This window comes from Nycticebus coucang, chromosome 18 (assembly GCF_027406575.1).
Source record: "Nycticebus coucang isolate mNycCou1 chromosome 18, mNycCou1.pri, whole genome shotgun sequence".
NCBI lineage: Eukaryota > Metazoa > Chordata > Mammalia > Primates > Lorisidae > Nycticebus > Nycticebus coucang.
Genome location: NC_069797.1, coordinates 65,691,300 through 65,708,000, shown reverse-complemented (window position 1 = coordinate 65,708,000; position 16,701 = coordinate 65,691,300). Strand labels below are relative to the sequence as shown.

The 16,701-nt window shown below is 43.9% G+C and overlaps 1 protein-coding gene across 4 annotated transcripts in view; it reads right to left on the bottom strand.

The window, feature by feature from the left end:
• Positions 1 to 15,087, bottom strand: part of HELZ (helicase with zinc finger) — a 174,138-nt gene extending 159,051 nt beyond the window's left edge. For 2 of the 4 annotated variants that reach the window (XM_053568793.1, XM_053568792.1), the window contains exons 1-3: positions 14,239 to 14,278; positions 12,646 to 12,701; positions 7,847 to 7,903 (exon numbers count right to left, since the gene is read on the bottom strand). The gene's annotated coding sequence lies outside the window, so the exon portion shown is untranslated. Of the gene's footprint in view, positions 1 to 7,846; positions 7,904 to 12,645; positions 12,702 to 14,238; positions 14,288 to 14,980 lie in introns of those variants that run through there. The other 2 variants (XM_053568791.1, XM_053568790.1) reach the window with 2 other exon arrangements.
• Between the last annotated feature and the right edge of the window lie 1,614 nt (positions 15,088 to 16,701).

Below are 16,701 nucleotides of genomic sequence, written 5' to 3'. Positions count from 1 at the left end.
GAAACAAAAAAGAAATCTATATTTAATAAGCAAGCAAATTATATACTAAAAGATTGACTTCAAGAAGAGGTTACTTCTTGCCAAGAAAATTTTATTATTATAAAACATTTTCTAGGCCAGGCGCAGTGGCTCACACCTATAATCCTAGAAATCTGGGAGGCTGAGGCAAGTGGATTGCTTGACTTCAGGAGTTCGAGAACAGCCTGAGCAAGAGCAAGACCCCATCCCTACTAAAAATTAAAAAAAAATTAGCCAAGCATTGTGGCAGGTGCCTATAGTCCTAGCTACTTGGGAGGCTAAGGCAAGAGGATCTCTTGAGCCCAAGAGTTTGAGGTTGCTGTGAGCTATGACACCACGGACTCTATCCAGGGTGACAAAATGAGACTCTGTCTCAAAAAAAAACCTTTATTCGGGCGGCGCCTGTGGCTCAGTGAGTAGGGCGTCAGCCCCATATGCCAAGGGTGGCGGGTTTAAACCCAGCCCCGGTCAAACTGCAACAAAAAAAAAAAAATAGCCGGGCGTTGTGGCGGGCGCCTATAGTCCCAGCTGCTTGAGAGGCTGAGGCAAGAGAATCACGTAAGCCCAAGAGTTAGAGGTTGCTCTGAGCCATGTGACGTCATAGCACTCTACCCGAGGGCAGTACAGTGAGACTCTGTCTCTACAAAAAAAAAACAAACCTTTTTTCTATTCTTTATATTTCTTCATCTTTTCTTGCAGATTATCTGTGTAATATATAATCAATTTATAATCCAAAACAGTTGAGCTTGTTAAATAAGACATAAATCAATATAAAAGAGCCAACTACAGAATTAAAATAAAAGGATACTACCACCACCACATCATCCTCCTTAAACGCTGTCTTCCATTTCCCAACAGATAATATTCTAAAACTGTATTTTCAAATCAGATTTTGAAATTCAGAACAAAGCTTTCTACAGAAACAGTATTAAGAACAGAGATTAGAGTCGGGCGTGGTGGCTCACGCCTATAATCCTAGCACTCTGCGAGGTTGAGGCAGGTGGATTGCTTAAGCTCACGAGTTGGAGACCAGCCTGAGCAAAAGCAAAACACTATCTCTACTAAAAATAGAAAAACTGAGGCAAAGAGGATTGCTTGAGCCAAAGTTTGAAGTTGCTGTGCACTGTGACACCACGGCACTCTACCCTGGGTGACAGCTTGAGACTGTCTCAAATAAATAAATAAAAAGAATAGACTACTGGGAACATATGAAGTAACAAAAGCAAGTTACAAACTAATATATATAGTATAGTCCCAAAAAATTATAATCGCATTTTTATAAAATATGTTAAGTATTAAATATTTTACATAAAAAAACCATGAAGGATAAGAAACAAAAACAGTCTAATCATGAGGAAAACATCAGAGAAACCCAAATTGACAGCCCTGCTATTAATACCTGACTAGTACTCCTTAAAACTACCATGAAAAGGCCAGATACAGTGGCTCACGCCTATAATCCTAGCACTCTGGGAAGCCAGGGTGGGTGGATGAACTCATGGGTTCAAGACCAGCCTGAGCAAGAGCAAGACCCCATCTCAAAAAATAGTCGGGCGTTACGGCAGGCGCCTATAGTCCCAGCTACCTGGAAGGCTGAGGCCAAAGAATCACTTAAGCCCAGGAGCTGGATGTTGCTATGAGCTGTGACGCAAGGGTACTCCACCAACAGTGACAAAACAAGACTCTATCTCAAAAAAAAAAAAAAAAACTACCATGAAAAACAAGAAACTATCACAGCCCAGAAAAGACCAAGAAGACATGATAATTCCATTCAACGTAAGATTCTGAATATATTCTGTAACAGAATAAGGACATTAGTGGAAAAACTGGTGACATCCAAATAAAGTCTGAAAACTAGTTAATAGTAAAGTAACAATGATGGTTTCTTAGATTTGACAAAAGTGCCATGGAAATATAAGATGTCAACAATGGGGGAAACTGAGTAAAGATTATATTAGAACTCTGACCTTCTTTTGCAATTTTTTTGTATGTCTAAAATTATCCTGAAATTAAAAGTTCATTACAAAAATAAAAGATATCTCTGGGTGATGGGACTACAGTTTTTCTATTATCTGTATAATTTTCAACAACTGACAAATTTCATTGTCATGGAAAACAAAAAGACACAAGACTCAAGTTAATTTGCTCAGAGACCAAAAAAAAAAAAAAAAAAGACAAAGTTGAAGCAGCACAGTAATTTGGGAGTTAATTCTATTTCTCTTCATTCTGGACCCCATGCAGAGACCCAAGAACACATCCCATAAAACCCTTCAATTCTCCTTACTTGCAAACAGGCAATGTTTAAAGTCACCATATTACTTTGGCTTCACCATTTGCTTCAGTGTAATTGATGTGAAGAGAAGAAACACCTGAAATATTGACAGCTATTGAAGTTGGACAGTGAGTACATAGGGATAGATTATACTCTTTGTATGTCTGAATATTTCCATAGTAAAAACTTTTTAGGCCAGCTTGGGCTAGGGTGACTCCCGCCTATAATCCAGCACTCTGGTAGGTCAAGGCAAGTGGATGCTAGAGCTCAGGAGTTTGACACCAGCCTGAGCAAGAGGGAGACTCCAGGCGTTGTGGTGGGCGCCTGCAGTCCCAGCTACTTAGGAGGCTGAGGCAAGAGGAACTACTGAGCCCAAGAGTTTGAAGTTGCTGTGAGCTATGGCACTCTACCCAGGGGTACAGAGTGAGACACTGTCTCAAAAAAAAAAAAATATATATATATATATATAAATTAAAAAATAAAGTCCTCAATCCCCAACACAAACTCTGCCACTTCAGCTCTCTACAGAGCACTGCTTCCTGGGTAAGGAAATACCACAGCTACCCCTTAACATTTCTCAGTGTGAGACAGAGAAGAAAGTCCTGGACTAGGAATCTGGAAGCTTTCACCTTGGCTGTGCTCTAATTAACTGTGGGATTAATGATTTAATTAAATGATTAATTAATTTCACTGATTTCTGATTTCTGCACCCTCTGGACCCCAAAGTTCCTTTGCTGTTGTCCCAGTAAATCTCTAATGTTCCTTCTAGTATTAAAATTCTGATTTCAACTTTCTACTAGCTCCTTAAACTCTACAAAAAAAAAAAAAAAAAAACAAGCTCACCTTTATTCTTAACTCCTAAGACTTCTTCCCCCTGACTTCCCTATTCTTGGTGTCCCATTCTTCCAGCCACCCAATGATAAAAAAACCACAACCTTATCTACACCTTGAAATATAAAACTGTTCCCCTGGCTTGGTGCCCATAGCACAGCAGTTACGGCGCCAGCCACATAACACCGAGAGTGGCAGGTTTGAACCCAGCCTGGGGCAGCTAAACAACAATGGCAACTGCAACAAAAAATAGCCAGGCATTGTGGCAGGCACCTGTAGTCCCAGCTACTGGGGAGGCTGAGGCAGGAGGATTGCTTGAGCCCAGGAATTTGAGGTTGCTGTGAGCTATGATGACACCATAGCACTCCTGCCTCAGCAAAAGAGTGAGATGAGACTCTGTCTCTAAAATAAAATATAATTGGCTTGGTGCCTGTAGCTCAGCAGCTAGGGTGCCGGCCACATACACTGGGGCTGGCAGGTTCCAACCCGGGTCAGGCCTGCCAAACCACAATAACAGCTACAACAAAAAAATAGCCAGGCATTGTGGCGGGCTCCTGTAGTCCCAGCTACTTGGGAGGCTGGCTGAGGCAAGAGAATAGCTTAAGCCCAAGAGTCTGAAGTTGCTGTGAGCTGTGTCACTACAGCACTCTACCAAGGGCAACATAAAAACTCTGTCTCAAAAAAAAAAAAAACTGTTCCCCACCTCCACTCTAACACACTTAATCGGTCACTACATCTTCTTACCATTCAACCTCCAAAATATCTCTTGAATCTATCACCTCCTTTCCAAAGCCACCAACTCAACTCAAGCCTTCATCAGCCCTTCACTTAAACTGTTACTGTGAACCCAACTAAAGTGCCTGTTTCTAAATTCTCCTCCCTACAATCCATCATACTTGTCCTTAATCTGACATTTAACATCCTCCAAAACCCAGTCCTGATCTATTGACAGCCTCACCTTCCATTATGTTCCTTCATTTGGATACACAGTTTCCTAACATCGACCACATTTCTAACACAACCCCCAGACCTCCTAGAATGCCATCTTCTTTCTAGTGCTTCTCATCTTCATTCATGGGAGTATGATTTAAATGCCACCTCTTGGCCCGACCAGGTGGCTCACACCTGTAATCCAAGTACTCTGGGAGGCCGAGGCCTGTGGATTGCTGGAGCCAGAGTGAGACCTCATCTCTAAAAAAATAGCTGGGTGTTGTGACAGGCGCCTGTAGTCCCAGCTACTTGGGAGGCTGAGGCAAGAGAATTGGTTGAGTCCAAAACTTTGAGGTTGCTGTGAGCTATGATGCCATAGTACTCAAAGTGAGACTCTGAAATAGCCACCTCTTCAGTTGAAGTGTTTCCTGATATCCCCAAGGGGGCAGTATCACTCCCTCCACTTAATCCCCCAGCACCCCTATGGACCCCTTTTATAGCACCTATCAAATTTCTATCAGCCCTTTCATTTTTTGCTACCCCTATTCTTTATACTAGATGATTAGTTCCATATCAATAGGTGTAATGTTTCAGTCATCCTTGTATCCCTCAGAACAAAGTTTCTCAAAGAGCGTGCCATGGGGCAGCGCCTGTGGCTCAGTGAGCAGGGCGCCGGCCCCATATGCCGAGGGTGGCAGGTTCAAACCCAGCCCCGGCCAAACTGCAACAAAAAAATAGCCGGGCGTTGTGGCGGGCACCTGTAGTCCCAGCTACTCGGGAGGCTGAGGCAGGAGAATCGCTTAAGCCCAGGAGTTGGAGGTTGCTGTGAGCTGTGTGAGGCCACAGCCTCTACCCAGGGCCATAAAGTGAGACTTTGTCTCTACAAAAAAAAAGAGCATGCCATGGCACACTGGTATGCCAGGAGTGAATTAAAGATGGACTAATAGTGGAGGTCTTCTCAGCTCTCCAAGCCAGAATCTCCAATTGGTCAAGACTCAATCTCAAGCAGTCTCCTGTTTTAACCCCCGTACATACCACGATGATGAATTAGAACCACCCAGAGGACACAGAGGTACTCAATGGATGCCCAACAAATACTTGCTGAATCGAATCATGGAATAATCCATCTGTTCCCCTTCAACTGCTATCCCCAAGATCACTTACCATGTAGACCATACTCTTCTTATTACTAAAGTTCTGGTTATCTTTTTAATAATTACCTATTTTTAGCCTTACCATCCAAAGCCCACAATAGTTATTTGTATAAAGCAGCAAAAGATATGAATAAACAATTTACCATGAAGAGACTCAAACAGTTAAATTCAATATTACCTAACAAAGAAATGCAAGAGTCATGTACACAATTAAAGTCACAAAGAATTTGAGGGAGAAATGAATTTTTTTTTTAACAGAGTTTCACTTCATTGCCCTCGGTAGAGTGCTGTGACATCATAGCTCACAGCAACCTCAAACTCTTAGGTTCAAGCAATTCTCTTGCCTCAGCCGCCCAAGTAGCTGAGACTATAGGCACCCGTCACAACGCCCAGCTAGTTTTCTGTTGTTGTTGCAGATGTCATTGTTGTTTAGCAGGCCCGGGCTAGTTTCGAACCCGCCTGCCCCGTTTTACACGGCAGGCGCCCTAACCACTGAGTACGGGTGCCGAGTCCAAAAATTTTTTTTTAATTAGCCAAGCATAGTGGTGCATGCATGCCTGCAATCTCAGCTACACAGGAAGCTGAGGTAGGAGGATTGCTTAAGCCCAGGAGTTCAAGGCTACAGTGAGGTATGATCCTGTCACTGCACTCTAGCCTGAATAACAGAGTCAAACTCTATTTCTTAAATATCATATGAAATCTGTAATGTGAAAATGTTTCATAATCTAGTAAATTAAAAAAATCAGGGGGCGCTCCTGTGGCTCAGTGAGTGGGGCGCCGGCCCCATATGCCGAGGGTGGCGGGTTCAAACCCAGCCCCGGCCAAACTGCAACAAAAAAAAAAATAGCCGGGCGTTGTGGCTGGCGCCTGTAGTTCCAGCTGCTTGGGAGGCTGAGGCAAGAGAATCGCGTAAGCCCAAGAGTTAGAGGTTGCTGTGAGCCGTGTGACGCCACGGCACTCTACCCGAGGGCGGTACAGTGAGACTCTGTCTCTACAAAAAAAAAAAAAAAAAAAAAAAAAAATCAAATTATGTGCCATAATTAAAAGTGAATATATATATATACTTCAAAATGGAATGCCAAAAGGAAAATCAATCATTTTAGAGTAATAACCCAACATTGCACAATTTATTTAATATCAATTCATTCACCATTAAGAAAGTCAGTTCCACTAGACAAAAGAAACAGAAGGGTTCCAAGACACAAGCTGAAAGTCTCAAGTAGAGAATCACCCCTTCCTTCTACTGCTCACTTTGATCTTGACTGTGAGTTTCCATGCTCTCTTGGATCATGATAACCTGTGAAGACCCCTGACCCGCGTTTTTCAAGGACGAGCAAACTGCCTCTATTGGTTTTCTGATAATCCCCATGAACCTATGGGGAGCAAATCATGCAAAACAAGCATATACTCAAGAAACAAAGAACCTCTATCACCATATATTAATTTAACAATTAGCAAGCAGCCAAGCCAAATTTTACTGCAAACCCTAAAAGTATATATAGTATTTCCACATTAAAGGCTCTCAGATTCTCAAGGCCAATTTGCAGACTCAGCAGTAGACTTTATCAGTTAAAAGGCAGTTACGGACTTACAGATAAATCAAAGAACTAGGGGCCAAGAGACCTGGTACAGTTAAAAGGAAAAAAAAAAAAAACTAAAAACTGTTTTTTCTTTCTTTTTTTTTTTAAACTACAAAAAACACAAAACTAAAAACTCTAGCTTAAACCAAGCAAGTAAAAAGCAGCTAGGGGATAATCTTGTAAATCTTACCCAGACAGAGTTCAAAAAGCAGGATCGCAAGTGACTTTACTAAGAGCTGAAACCTTCTGTAGATGAAGATGTCTAACAAAAGACTAGTACTGAAAATGTATCAAAAAATTTTAGCACTGATATCTCACAAGGACAATATTAAAAGTCTTCTAATTTTTTTGTCTGTAGTGTTAACATTTTCTAAGTTTAATAACGAAAGACTAAGATACTTTAATGGACCAAAAAGATTAATTATTGTGAAATTACAAAATACTCAAGACTAAATTGTCCTTAATTAGCAAGCATTTCAGCAAAAGATAATCTGAAGGACTAATAGTACAGATGGAAGGAGTACAACCATTAGGGGAAAAACTCAACCTTTTGTTTCTATTGATATGTTTAGAATACAAAAATACAGACCTATAAAGTCACTTAGGACCCTACCTACACATTGCTGGTAACGGGAAAAATAATTCAACACCTAACCAAGTTCATCGGAGCACAGGGTGACTACCACTCAAGAATGTGGACACAAAAACTGAAGGATCTCTCAAATTCCAATCACATGCAGACAAGTTGAGCCCCTACGCAGTTACTCATCATTCTGAACAGAAGTGGAAGATTAACCTACCCTCACATCTCTTCAAACAAACTAGTCTCACAAAGCCAGCAGGCAGAGTCTCTTCAGAGTCTGTGCATCACCCAGTCTATTCCAAAAGTAACCAGCTCAGTTAAGACCTGCCTCTTCAGGTTACCACCGTTTCACAACACCCTTCATCACTCCACCCTGTCCCACATCATCCTTTCTGTCTAGATCAAGTCTCCTTTATCTCTTTTTCAGGCATTACCAAGTTCCTATTTTCTAAACAAGGATCTCCTAAACCTTGCTTACCTGCAGTTCACTGCACTGGGTATCACCCAAATAGCCCATCAGAGCTCTTTATAATTTCTGAAAGAGAGAAAAGGAAATCTTTTAATACATACTGGAAATCACCATTCACTGATTCATCAGTTCTGAAGCATTTGCGTCCAATATTCACAGTATATGGTCTTTTGGTCCATAGGGGTTCAATACAATGTAGCACAACCAGCACTGGACCAACAGTCCTGAGATAAGCGTCGACAGATAAAAAAGGATGGTTTAATGTTGCTACTACTGAGCTGCGTGACCTTGGATAGGTTACTTAATTTCTCCAAAACTAAATTTCCTTATCTGGAAAAGAAGTCGCTTAGAGTAGCTAGAAGTAGCAGAGCACTGGCTTTCCAGAAAGAACACCAGCCCCTCTTTTTAGGGGTCTTGTGATATTACATTAGGTAGTTCACATTTAAGTTTCCTCCTTTGCAAAATGGAAATAAAAACTATCTTGTGAGGTGTTATGCAAATTAAAGGAGGTAATGAGTTATAAAATGCCCATTGTAAATACAATATGCAGCTTATCAAAAAATTCAACAGAAGGTAACTTGTTACCATGATTATCCAGCCCCAGTCCTAAGACTATATGAGTTCAATTCACAAATATTTTCTTAGAAGATCAGCAAATCAAAATTCTACCAACATAACAAGAGAATTAACTGTTTTAGTGTTTAACTCATAATTGGATTAAAGTTATCTGACACTGATAGCAGTTTAAGATTATCACTATTACTTAACATCACAGGAAATAAGAACAGAACAGCCCCTGCACAACTCCCAGACTCTGGTTCAATGACCAAGCCTCTCCTGATGTCTCACTCTACTATCACTACTGCCAGAATATCTCAAGAAGAGAAAAATCTTCCAAAAGCTAAATGACACCCAGCTGTTTACCACAGTCAGCTCGGAGAAGCAGGGCTAAAGATGGAGGAAGGAGGGAAGAAAAGGTCTTGTTGTTACCTTTTTTTACTTTATATGCCTAAGTATTGCTCAAAATTTGTTTATTATAAACATGCACGAGTTTTGCATAAAAGTGATTTGTAAAACTTTACTAAACATATCGCCTACTGACAGGAAGACCATGTTAACTGGAGTATTTTCACCACCACAAGGAGAACTTTCAAGCAAAAAGGCAAATTCAGCTGTGCCAAGAACACCTAAAATATGGCACATAAATAATAAAAATTACAAACATTCACACTTGAGAATGGTTTGCTCAAAAATATGCCATGCACTCTCTGACAAATCATTTTATGATAAATTAGGTTCTTTTTTGTTCAAAAGCAAGATAAATATATAAGCTCTGGTTTTACCAGACAACTTTCTGCACTTATTTGGAGAAACTGACCTAGTACAATTTACAGGAATAAACAAGTTGGTAAGACTGTTGGTATTAAGTTAAAAACTTTCAATTTCTCTTAGATAATTGACAGCTTAACAAAATAATTATTATATTACACACTTAAATAAAAAGGCTTCAGGTTGTTTCTTCTTTGCAAGAGAGTCTCACTGTGTTGCGTATGTCACCCTGGGTAGAGTGCCCGGGCATCATAGCTCACAGCAACCTCCAACTCTTGGGCTTAAGTGATTCTCTTGCCTCAGCCTCCTGAGTAGCTGCGACTACAGGCTCCCGCCACAACTCCCAGCTATTTTTTGGTTGCAGTTGTCACTATTGTTTACTAGTCCTGTTGTATGTGGCCAGCGCCCTAACCACTGAGCAATGGCACTGAGCCCCCATCTTCATGTTATTTCCATAAATATTTTTAGAAAGACAAATAATAACTCTATTAGACTTGGGATGACTCAAAAGTATTATCCCAGCCACCCTCAAAGTAATAAGACCACTGTGTTTTATGCTTCTTTTGTTCAATGCTATAGAAATAATCTGACTACACTCATCAATTGAAATGAACCATAAACTGGTGTGACTGCACTCTCCACACACTTCTCTTCTAGAAAACATTGCAGGTCAGCACTGGTAGCTCAGTGGGTAGGGCACCGACCACATACACCCAGGCTGGCGGGTTCGAACCCAGCCAGCCGGGCCAGCTAAACAACAATGACAACTGCAACAAAAAAATAGCTGGGTGTTATGGCAGGCACCTGTAGTCCTCGCTACTAGGGAGGCTGAGGCAAGAGAATCGTTTAAGCCCAAGAGTTCGAGGTTGCTGTGAGCTGTGACACCACAGCACTCTACCCAGAGCAACAGCTTGAGACTCTGTCTCACAAAAATAAATAAATAAATAAATACTAACCCTAACAATTTATAATTTTTTAAATAGTTCTTCTCCCTGTCTTAGATTACTATTGATAAACTTGGCCCAAAATCTTTGATATATTAGAACAGGCAACAGACCTTATTTCTTGTACTAGGCCTGTACTTGGATCTTATATATAGTCTGACAAACAATTATAGACTTATCTACATTCGATATTAATGCCAAGCCTACTGCTTAAACAGAGAATATAGACACATTTATAAGATCTGGTCTACTTACTTGTATGTCCCTCTGTACTATTCTTAGCCTTTCATGAATATGCTGTAGATTTTGAAATTATACAAGGCCTTTAGGTAGGAATTGTTGTTTTGGTATCACTGCTCTCTCCAGTGAAAAGTGGACAATCCATAAATATATACAGACTTGACTTTAAGACAATGTATTTGTATATTTAATACTAGAAAATAAAGTCTTCCTAACAATTGCAAAACTCGTTTACCAGATGGCAGTAGTAACTCCCAAATACTACAGCCTTACCTAAAAATGATGTCCTAGCTTTAAAGGACAGATTAAAAAAGCTGTCTTTATTCAGCTCAAAGACACAGACTGTGTAACAAGTTGTTTGGTGGCCAACCACTAACTCCACTTTAAAATGAATACAAATACTTCACATGGTCTACATGTGTGAAAACTGTGGAAAATGTCTTAATATAATTCAGGCCAAACAACACTAGTCATATAAGATTACCTACTTCTGGCTGGGTACTCATGGCTCAGTGGTTAGGCGCCAGTCACATACACTGAGGCAGGCAGGTTCGAACCCAGCCCAGGCCTGCTAAAAACAATGACAACTTCAACAAAAAAATAGCTGGGCACTGTGGCAGGTGCCTGTACTCTCAGCTACTTTGGAGGCTGAAGCAAGAGAACTGCTTAAGCCTAAGAGTTGGAGGTTGCTGTGAGCTATGACACCACAGCACTCCACCAAGGGCAACATAGTGAGATTCTGTCTCAAAATAAGATTTCCTACTTCTAAGCTGGGCACAGTGGCTCACATCTGTAATTCTAGTACTCTAGGAGGCCAAGATAGGCAGATCACTTGAGCTCACAAGTTTGAGACCAGCCTGAGCAAGAGTGAGACCCTGTCTCTACTAATAAATGAAAAACTGAGGCAAGAGGATCACCTGAGTCCAAAAGTTTGAGGTTGCTGTAAGCTATGATGCCATCGCACTCTACCAAAGGGTGACAAAGTGAGACTCTGCCGCAGAAAAAAAAAAAAACAAACAAAACCTACTTAATATTCAATTTTAGACTATAAATGAATATCTCCATCAGCAAAAAAAAAAAAAAAAAAAAGATCACTGGTTCCTCTTCACAAAGTTATCTGTAGTTTTCAAAAAATAAAAAGTTCAAATTAGGAGGTCTCAGGCATGAATATGCCTCTACTTGCAAACGGAAAATAAATTTTTAAATTCACATTTGCTACGTCAAAAATAAAAATAACAATTATATGTAATACACACAAGCACTGCTTAGTCTCAAACACAAGCAAATGTGGTATGTGAACTTACAAAAGAATTTTGGTTTATATCCACCTTCCTTCCCCAAGTTTTTTTTTTTTTTTTTTAAGGCAAATGTCAATTACATCCCTCAATCTAGAAAAAAAAATAAAGTACAGTTCATTCTTCTTAAACAGATGTCGTGACAGATATGAAATGATTGTGAGAGGATTTCAAAATCCAGAGACAAACGTGTGTTAAAGGGGAATTAATTAGCCATAATTACTTACATTTTACATACAAAGAAATCATGGTAAAATATGTTTAAAGTTGAGAGAACTGCTTGTAAAAAATGCAAAATTAGCAAACTTTCCTCCCTCTCCCTACCATAGAATACTAACTATTCATAAACGTATCAATAATATCTTTTAAATCCAAAGCATTACAAATTAAACAGAACACTTTCAATTCACACACCACCTGTGATCAAACACACAAAAGGCAAACTAGTCTCATCCCTAATAAGCTAAACAGAACTCAACACCCTCATTTTTATTTCAAAATAGTTATTAGAGACAAATATTACTCTATTTTTCAGAAAATGAAAGCAGGAGTGAGTAATATGCCTAAAATGATTATTTCCAATGGAAAGGGTGTACTTTACAAAAGTAGCACAAACCATGGACACACAAAATGCACACACCCTAATACTAAATGTGGAGTGAGAGGCACCCAAACACAGATAAAATGAAGACATCCAATTAAAGTTACACAAGAAAATTTGAATAGGAAAACTATAATTACTCCTGGTGAAGATAATGATCAAGAATAGCTGCAAATAACATTCTCTGGATAAGTTCCACTATTTTTGAGTGTGTTGGAGCCACTAAAAAGATTAGTACACTGGACAAATTTTTCCTTTCTAAACCCAGCCCTGCCCATACCCATTTGACTGATATATTTGGACAATAAAGATGGCCCCATCGAATTAGTTTCAGCCTCACCCTTTAGAGTTTGTTAAAATAAATGGAAAAAGGGAAATCATTTTTAACTGAAGGCTCACCTTACACATCTCACCAGCACTGTAGTTCATTAGTGATCAATTACTTCATCCAATTCCTGAGACAAATAGAAAAGTAAAATGTGTCTATATAATAAGCAGTAATAAACTTTATCAGGAGCAAACACTTTATCAACCTGAGGTGAAAGGGCAGCTAAATTCCAAATGGAAAAAGTTACCATGGTACGGTGTGCAGCACTGCAAATGTCTATTTCTTTTACCTTAAAATAGAAAAAAAATGCTCTTAAAATCAAAAATATAATAGTCATCTTTGGGGCCAAGGAAAGGTGGCTTGCCTCACGCCTGTAATCCCAACACTTTGGGAGGCCAAGGCGGGTGGCTTGCCTGAGTTTATGAGTTGGGAGACCAGTCTGAGCAAGAAGCAGACCCCTCTCTCAAAAATAGCCAGGCATTGCAGCAGGCGCCTGTAGTCCCAGCTACTTGGGAGGCTGAGGCAAGAGAATCGCTTGTGCCCCAGAGTTTGAGGTTGCTGTGACACCTGGGCATTCTACCGAAGGTGACAAAGTGAGACTCTGTCCCAAAAAATAAAGTCACCTTTTTCAGCACTGACTGACCTTACTTTCAAAAGAAAGAGAAATGAAGGAGAAGAAACTTCATTAACATGAGTTTAAGAGAGGGCAAAATTAAGAACAAACAGCTCCCTCCTTACCCCACTCCAGGAATCCACCGTCTCTGGAGTTATACTTTTTATTATATTAATGCTTTGTGTGAAAAGTGTAAGTTGGGAGGGAGAAGGCATAACAATTTTTGAGTTGCAAACAAAACGTGACGATCCCAATCTGAGAAGAATCAGAAAACCCAGGTTTCCAACCCTGTCTGAAGGATCTTCAGCAAAGGTAAGGGTGCAGAGGGCTCAAGTAATTTGGGGGAGAGGAATCAAAGTTCTCTACGTTCAGAATGTAGTCTCCGAGCCCTTGAAAAGGAGACCTTAAAGGAATCTCCAGGAAGAGACTGTCTGTCTGTATTTTTGTTGATGTGCTTGTGGGCCAAAGAGCATTTCCGAGGAGGGGGCGGGGAAAGGGGGGAAGAAAGTGAATCTTAGCAGAGTGCCCTCAGCGGGGGAGGGAGGGGGCGCACCCCGACCCACTTTTCCCGAAGCCCACCCGCTGGCCCCCGCCCCAAGCGCTAGAAGTCCGAGTCCCAAGGGGGGAATCGAGCGGGGCGTGGGAGGCCCGCATGTTCCCCACCCCCAGCCGCGACCCGGAGGAGGGGATCGTGCAAGGAGGCTCGACTTCCCCTCCTCGAGCGCCCAAGGCTGGAGAAATCTCCCGCAGGCTCCCGGCCCCGGCCTGCAAGGCCCCCTCCACGGCCTGGGCCCAGGGCGCTGCGGCCCCCTGCGGAGGGGAAGGGGACCGACAAGGGGAAGAAGCTGTAAACAGCCCCAGCGTCCGGGCCTCGCCTCGAAGAGCACCCGCTTCCCAGGCCCCGCCGCGGGCCGTCCGGGACCCCAGCCCGCCCCGGGACCGCCCTGCTCGGAACCCGGGATACCAGAGGGGAGTCGGGTCCCCTCCCCGAAAGGCTCCGGCAGCTCACGGAGCGGCCCTAGCAGCAGAGGAGGGGGAAGTCAGGACTTACCTGTCATTACTTTCTACGCCATCTTGGATCCACTTGTCAACGTCCCCACAAAGCATTATGGGTAAGAAAGAGCCTTTAAAGTGACTCCCCCTCGGTCCCCGACTCCCGCCTCCCGCCGCCGGCGCCGCCCCCTCCGGCCGCGCCTCCCGCCCGGAAAGTTGCCCCGGGTGGCCCGCCGGCCCCGGCGCCCACAGCCCGGCCCCCTTCCCTCCTCCCGGCTGTTGGCATTTAAATTCCAACCCTGCTTTTTAAATGTGGCTTTGGGTTTTTCCCCTTTTCTCCTGGCGCTGGCCTCCCTTCCCCCTACCGCCGGCCTCCACGCTGGTTCCTTTTGCCCCGCCGCCCTCCTGCCCTGGCAAGCACCCCATGTCTGCGTTTAATCAGTCCGAGGTTTCCCTGCCGCTGGCAGCGGAGAGTTGCTCATTGATTTATTTATGCGCATGGATGTGAGCGTTTTGCTCCACATCCCGGTGCACGGAGGCGGGCTCCTGCGGCCGCGCTTCCCGCGCCGGAGCAGCCTGGTGTCGCCGTCGGCCCGGCACAGGGCACCGGGAGCCCAGACGCCCTGCCCATCACTCCCGCATGCGGAGGCAGAAATGTGCCTCTACCCCGGCACAGCGGTCCGGGGCCGTCGGGCCCCGGGAACTGGGCCGACGCCGTGTCCCCGAGTCAACTAGCGTCGAAGCACGATATTTTTTAAAAAAGAAAGGAAGAAAAAAAAAAGCCAAATGCAACTTTTTACCCTTGTTTACTCGGCCTCCCGCTGCCTCCTCCTCTCGCCCGGTAACTTGATCCGCGACCCCCTAGGTGGGGGGACCCCTCCCCTAGGAATGCGGGCTCCGCCGGATCCACCCTGTTAGAGTCCGGGCTGTGGACTGTGACTTCCAGGGGCAGGTAACTCGGGGGCGCTGGCTGCCGGCTCGGGGCGGGGCGCGGAGGCGCGCCAGGGCTCGGGGGAGGGTCCCCGGGAGAGTCCGCGGCAGGGGTAAGTGCGCCCTCCCTGGTCCACCTGCCGAGTCCCAACCGGGTGGCAAACCCAGGCGGCAGGAACCGCGAACGCCGCACGGGTTTGCGGGACTCATGCAGGGGGGCTCACTGAGTCGCGCAGCTGCCACCCAGTGCGCTGGAGGTACAAGGCACCAAGGCTCAGCCCGCGTCCCGGCGACCAGAGCCAGCACCCGGCAGCCCACCACCCAGACTAATGCCCGCCGGCTCTGTAGGGGCAGCCGAGCCCGCTTTAGGTTGCGCGAGGCGAGCAGATCACCCAGTCGTGGCCCCTGGAGCCCCGGCGTGCAACTGCTCAGGACCCCCCAGAAATGGAGGGGTTCCGCACTTGCTCTCTCCCTAGAGCTTCTAGTCTCTGTTTTACTGACTTTGGAGGCCTACTGTGATTGTGTTTTTTTTTTTTTTTTCCTAAACAAGTTTTTACAGCAAGGAGGTGTCCCAAAGAAAAGAAAACCCTCCAAGACATCAATCCTTGCGAAACTGTATTCGGTACAAAATGCAGGTCAATAGCTCTGCAATTAGAAGAAGGCACAGGCATGGGCATTAAACCCCCTTTCAGTGCACAGGGGCCTGGAGCCTTGGATCTACCTTAGGGTTTTATGCGCTTCTGGACACTAACTGCCCCTCAAGAAACCTGGACAGTTGCATACACGAGCCCTGCCCCCAGGGAGCCAAAAACTCCACCAGGCAATTGTCCCAGCCAGATGAGAAGAGTGGGGTGTAGTCTCATTAAGGCATTGGCCCTGGGGTCACTCGTGAGGGAGGGAATGAGGTACTGAATCACTCTGGGCACAGAACAGAGTGTTCTGGGGAGGAACCTCCCCTGACTCACCCACTTCTCAGATCCCAATGAGCTGGGAAATGGAGCCTGGAGCCAGGTTCTTAGACCATGTAGCTCAGGTAAGCCACATGAGGCTCTGAGCTGGGTTGGGGGAGCACATTCCAGACCTTCTGCCTCCTGCTGGAAAATGGAAAGCCCCTCCTACCTAAAGAAGGCTCCAAAGTCATCACTTCCAGAGGTACCCCAGTTGCCCCTTTTCTGGTTCCCCTTTATGCACGGATTTTACATGGCACCCTTAACTGTGTGGTATGAGTTTCCTGTAAGAAAACAGTAAGTAAGCTGAGGGCAAGGACCGTGCCTCCCAAACATGTCTTTGATGAGCAGCTTTGTTTGCCTTAAGAGGCCTTGACCCAAAGAAGTGCCCAAATTACATGACTGCCCCCAGGGTGCATCTTCATCCCCCTGTGCTAAGAGGCCATCTGTGGTCAGAGCTTGGATAGCCTCTTTTCTCTGCCTCCACTCTGCCCCCTACAGTCAGTCCATTGTACATCTGACCAACCCTGTGACATTTGTGAAATGTAAATCAGATCAAACCACTCTGGCTTAAACCTGCCAAAGCCTTCCCCATCACACTTGGAATGAAACCCAGATTCCCAACCATGGCCTACAAGCTCCTG